The sequence below is a fragment of the Sapajus apella genome, unplaced genomic scaffold (assembly GCF_009761245.1).
Source record: "Sapajus apella isolate SASKATOON/1434 unplaced genomic scaffold, GSC_monkey_1.0 scaffold3569, whole genome shotgun sequence".
Lineage (NCBI taxonomy): Eukaryota > Metazoa > Chordata > Mammalia > Primates > Cebidae > Sapajus > Sapajus apella.
Window position 1 is genome coordinate 686 of NW_022440495.1, and position 6,317 is coordinate 7,002.

The window sequence follows — 6,317 nt, forward strand, 5'->3', positions numbered from 1 at the left end:
CAAAAAAAAAAAAAAAAAGAATATGTGTCTAGAGATTGAATACAACATGTACTCTGCAGGCACTTATCCACGAGTAGCATTTCTCTTAGCCAAGCTTTCGAAAAGTACAGTGTGGCTCTGAGGTTGAGATTCGACTTGGAATGCTGGAACTTTCCATTGCCAGTTAAGAGATGAGCTGTATACCTTAAGAACAGACTGAGTACAGACTTGGAATAGATCTTCTTATGAAATCTCAAGCACCAGAAAGAACACGTTCCTCTCTTTCCCTGCCACTGCTAAGTCATGAGGAGGCAGAGGCTCGGGTGCATTCAAGATTGGGCTTCACCTGTAACCCACCACCATGGCCGAGGAAGGCATTGCTGCTGGAGGTGCAATGGACGTTAATACTGCTTCACAAGAGGTGCTGAAGACCACCCTCATCCACCATGGCCTTGCATGTGGAATTCGAGAAGGCGCGAAAGCCTTAGACAAGTGCCAAGCCCACCTTTGTGTGTTCACATCCAACCGTGATGAGCCTATGTATGTCAAGCTGGTGGAGGCCCTTTGTGCTGAACACCAAACCAACCTAATTAAGGGTGACGACAAGAAAGTAGGGGAATGGGAAGGCCTCTGTAAAACTGACAGAGAGGGAGACCTGGTAAAGTGGTTGATTGCAGTTGTGTAGTGGTTAAGGACTATGGTGAGGAGTCTCAGGCCAAGGACATCATCAAAGAGTCCTTCAAATGCAAGAAGTGAAGAAATAAATATCTGGTAAAAAAAGAAAGAAAGAAGGAAAGCAAGAAAGAGAGAGAAGGAGGGAGGGAGGAAGAAACGGAAGGAAGGGAGGGAGGGAGGGAGGGAGGGAGGGAGGGAGGAAGGGAGGAAGGAAGGAAGGAAGGGAGGGAGGGAGGGAGGGAGGGAGGGAGGGAGGGAGGGAGGAAGGAAGGAAGGAAGGAAGGAAGGAAGGAAAAGGGAGAAAAAAGAAAATGTTCCTGAAGAGAAAGTCAACCCACGTTTCCTCCAAAGTGCGTCAAGGGAGTCCCTGCATGCAGAGACAAGATTCTCTTCAGGAGGAAATTTGAAGTTCCCTAACAGTGCAATGAATGGGTAACTGGTTCCCACAATTCCACATCATAATGTGCAATGTAACAAAAATTAGGCCAGAAATATTGTAAAGCAGACATGTAGCCACATACCCTGTTTGACTACACATACACCCATGCACGTGCACACACACACACACACGCACACCTGCCACACATCTAATTTTGAGCAATAAACCCTGTTAAGCTGGCTGTGAAATGTACACCAAAAGTAACTAAATAAGACGATTCATTGTTTATTATTATTTCCTATAAATCTCCCTAGAGTTGGAGGATTTCTATTAAAATGATTATTTCAGATCCAGATTTGGTGTTCCTTGTGGATGTCATGAGATAGCAGTATTCATTGTGTATTTAAACTACTCCTAGCCCATGATACGCATATCGGGTAATTTGCATCGAGACAATGCCTGGCCTTCTGTGCCCCAGTGCAGAGCAGGGTGGCAGGGCCCTACCATACACGACAACCTGCAGGCCACAGACACTGGCCCTTTGGAGCTGATGCTGGCCTGTGGTCTGCAGTATGCCTAACAATTGAGCATTTCATTAGGAAAGCAAGCTTACGGGCTATTTCAATGTGGTTTCAAGTTAAAAATGAAAGGATCCAGGACACATCTTTGTTTTACCCAACTGGAAATTACAAGCAGGCTAGTTCATATTTTTCCTTGCATATCATGTCAAAGGTTGGAAGAGGATCAACAAAAGTCACAAACCATTTAATATGATTTTTGGCAGATGTTGTCACAAGATCATATAAATCATAGCAGATGGCTGTGTCCCCAGCCTGTGAGCTGTGAGTATAGGCCAGGCTTGCAAATTATTAAGCAAAGCCATGCAAATGGGTGTGGTTTGCACATGCTAGAATGGACGACTAGCTCGTTCTGCTTTGCCAGAGATTTTTCCTGTTTTAGTACTTGTCTTAGACCATTAAGTGCTGCTATAGAAGAATACCTGAGGCTGGGGAATTTATGAAGAAAAGAGGTTTATTTGGCTCACAGTTCTGCAGGCTGGGAAGTTCAGAAAGTATGGTGTCAGCATCTGCTCAGGTTCTGGTCGGGGCTTTTTGTGCTATGTCATAGCATGGTGGAAAACTCAATGCTGAGTGCACATGTGGGAGGACAAAACCTGAGGGGCATCCTGGCTTTACAACAACCCCCTCCTTCAGGAACATTCCCACAAGAACTAAAGCCAGTCTCATGAGAGAGCTGGAGCGCACCAAGTCATTCATGAGGGATCTGCCCCATGACCCAAACACCTCCCACCAGGCACACCTCCCAACGCTGCCACATTGAGGATCAGAATCGACATGAGTTTTGGTGGGGACAAACTCAAACCATAGTAGTACTGACTGTCCCATGTCCTGTGAAACCCCTCGGTCCCTGGCAAACCAGGCTTTCTCACTCTTTCTGGAGTCCTTCCTCCCAGGTAATGTAAACCCTGGCTGTGTATTCACATTTAGGGGTGAGGCACCAAACACTGACTGCAGTCTCTGTGTGGGAGCGGGGCTCGTTGACTGACTGAGCTTACCACAAGGCAACTGAGCAACAAGTCAGCTCCTCATTGGGGAATCTAGCACACATCAGTCATTGGAGTCCCTTTGTCCGGGATGCTCCTTTTCTCCACAAATGAATCCTCCAGATCCCTGCCTATAGATTGCAAATTCGGTTGCTCACTCTCTGGGGACTGGGGTCCCACCATTCAATATGTAGGTTGTGGTTTAATCCTTGTGTTTAAACTTACCTTATCTCCTCCTCTCAAATCTGTGTGGCTCACGCCTCCCATTGTACAGTTTCTTCAGTTCAATTTATATGACAAATATACTGTCCTTTCTTCCCTGGGTGGCGGGGACTCCTGGCTGAAGACGGTAGGGAAAGTGGCCTAGGGTTTCCACTTATGCCCCTGTTTTCCTTTTTGCAGTCTTTCTGAGACTCTGGAGGTGGAGGAGAGAGAATTCACTGGCTTCTCCTTATTTTCTCCCTCTGGGGCATCCAAGTTAAAGCATCTACCATTCTTCCAAGTCACGTCTCCATTGTATACTGTCTCCAAAATACATGTCAAAATTCTCGATTGCTGTTTTCTCCTCTCTTGCTCCTTCTGTCCTTGCAGGATTTTACCTGTGCTATTCCTCTACTGCCATTTTATTAGGATTTGGGGAGGAAGAGGAAAAAAACTTGTGTTGCAAATCAACCATGTCTCATTGGACATCCATTTCTCTAGTGGTCTCTCTTTTCATAGACATAACTCTTTTCAACATTCAAGGGTGAATGTTGGCACTTCTGGAACTATCTTTCATGTCTATTATCTTTTCTTCTTTCTATTTATTTATCCAAGTCTGCTGTTTTCAGGGAGGATTCCAGTCTTTCAGTTCACTAATGATCTCTTCAGCTGCATACATTCCACTACATAGCTCATGCACTCAGGTGGTTTTATTTTTTTAAACTATGAATATATTTTTATTTTTTATTTTCATGACCAGTAATACAAAATGAACACATTTTCATCTCTAACATCTCTGATTCTTTTCCATCCTTTCTTATTTGAGAATATTAATTATACTTACTTCAAGCATATTACTCATTTTTTGGTTCTGTTTAATCTTCAGATCTGGAGCCAGACAGCTGAGGTAAAATTGTGGCTTCTCATGTTAAGCTAAGTGACTTTGGAGGAAGTTACTTAATCACTTGACATTTTAGTTTCTTCATTTATAAAGCAGCGATAAAAATAGTCCTACCCTAAAATCTTATAAGGTAAGACTCATAAGGTATTCATGTGACACATAAATGCTCAGTAAATACTAGGCATGGTTATTATGTTTCCTCAGGTGAAAGTCTCCCTTTCGTGGTGGTGCCTCTCAAATGATATTTTTTGACAGTGAACTCATCTTTACCCATGAGATTTTCTGCAAGAAATCTGCTGGCCTGGTTGCCGTGCGGGAGGGCCGGAAGTCACTGGAGGAGCCTGTGCTCCGTGTTGCTTTCCAGGAGAGTGGGGAACAGGCAGCACCACCAGGTGGACAGCCGGGCTCTCACAGCTGGTCTTTGGGGCGTGGCTGCTGCTTACTCTTCCTTGGCTTTGCCAGCCATATGGGGCCGCGTCCTGTCTCTCATTCCCTAACACAGCTCCTACCAGGAGACAGGCACTGCTGTCCTGGTCATCTTGTCTGCCGGGGTGGAGTTGAGGGAAATATTCAGGGTCCATCCGTCTAGCTCCTTCCACGGGTGTACTTGTCTAAACCTCTGTCAATAGCCCTTTGGTCCCGTCTTGTTCCAGCCATTCACCATCTCTGGGCGTGGAGTGCCTTGTTGCTGCTCCCACATTTGTAGTATATACTGTAATATGTACACGCAAGGATGCATGTAGGATGTCCTTGGCCGCTGCTCATCAGCCGGGCTGCAGTGTCAAATCCGATCCTGTCTGCTTGCAGCTTCTCAGAAACGTGTCAGTGCTTCTGCTTCTCTGAACATTTCCTGTTATCTTTCTGAAAACACTAATTTTTTTTTCTTCCCTGTCATTTTTGGAGGATGGGCCTGGGTAGAGAGATGGCAGCATGTGTTCCGTCCACTGTTGTGAAAAGGGAAGTAAGTCAAAGAATTTATAGAAAAGATAAGAATTGAACAGAACCTTGGAGAATGAGTAGGAGCGGCCAAAGTGAAAAGAGGAGCAAATGTCATTGTGGGTGGGGAGAGGCCTGAGCGAGGGTGTGCAGAGAGGAGACGGCAGGGCAGGGCGAGGGGATACGCAGAGAGGAGACGGCAGGGCAGGGCGAGGGGATACGCAGAGAGGAGACGGCAGGGCAGGGCGAGGGGATACGAGCAATGCCACGTTTCAAGGGCGGCGAGCGTTGTAAGGGAGAGGAGGGCATGACGGTCTTATGTATCATGCTAAGGGGCTGAACTGGATTCTGGAGAGCCTCTGATGGTGTTAGAAATTGACACAGGCCGGGTGCAGTGGCTCATGCCCATAATCTCAGCACTTTGGGAGGCTGAGGTGGAAGAATCACTTGAGCCCAGGAGTTCAAGACCAGCCTTGGACTGAGACTCCTCACCATAGTCCTTAACCACTACACAACTGCAATCAACCACTTTACCAGGTCTCCCTCTCTGTCAGTTTTACAGAGGCCTTCCCATTCCCCTAGTTTCTTGTCATCACCCTTAATTAGGTTGGTTTGGTGTTCAGCACAAAGGGCCTCCACCAACTTGACATACATAGGCTCATCACGGTTGGATGTGAACACACAAAGCTGGGCTTGGCACTTGTCCAAGGCTTTAGCAGCTTCGCGAATGCCACATGCTAAGCTATGGTGGATGAGGGTGGTCTTCAGCATCTCTTGTAAAGCAGTATTAATGTCCATTACACCTCCAGCAGCAATGCCTTCCTCGGCCATGGCAGTGGGTTACAGGTGAAGCCCAATCTTGCATGTACCCGAGCCTCCGCCTCTGCATGGCTTGGCAGCAGCAGGGAAAAAAAGGAATGTTCTTTCTGGCACTTGAGTTTTCATAAAAGGATCTATTCCAAGCCCCAGCTCAGTTTGTTATTAAGACATACGGCTTGTCTCTTAACTGGCAATGGAAAGGTCTGATATTCCAAGTAAAATTTTAACCTCAGAGCCATATTGTACTTTTCAAAAGCTTGGCTAAGAGAAATGCTACTCGTGGATAAGTGCCTGCAGAGTACATGTTGTATTTGATCCTAGACACATATTCTTAAACCTATTGCCAGTTTAGCCAGAGCCACGGACTTGAGAGCTTGACTGCTTCCCACTGACTCCTTGAAGAATGACTTTTTAATGCTTTGTGCTTTGGTTGAGGGACATGATACACATTATGCAAAGCATGGTTTTGAACATTGATCCTTATCTGTTGCAGGGATATTGTTGAGGATGTGAATTCTCTATGAAGACCTAGAGGAGAATATGCTCTTTTGTCCTCAGTATCTGGAATAGTTGTGCTTTTTCTTAGCAACTTGCAAATATTCTGGATCTCATAATGTGTCATATTTCCTTTTCCCCATCAGTGTCTGGGGTCCTAGAGCCAAATCAGTGAACAACCATGAGCCACAAAAAGAGGACTGATCTCGCAGGTTGGCACGATGGATGAGGTGAAATCAGAGCCTGGGGTCTAGGCAAGATTCCGTAGCTGCTCGATCCGGGCAGATCCAGATGCTGAGTGTCAGGGAACCCCCTCCCTAAGAGAGGGTTGGTGATGAACATGGATCCTCCGAACCAGCCTAATCCAG

General features: G+C 46.1%; 2 pseudogenes; one reads left to right on the forward strand and one right to left on the reverse strand.

Moving 5' to 3' along the window:
• The first annotated feature begins 284 nt into the window (after positions 1-284).
• LOC116547553 lies at positions 285-735 on the forward strand (annotated as a pseudogene).
• A 4,398-nt stretch (positions 736-5,133) lies between these two features.
• Positions 5,134-5,593, reverse strand: LOC116547552 (annotated as a pseudogene).
• Positions 5,594-6,317: the final 724 nt, after the last annotated feature.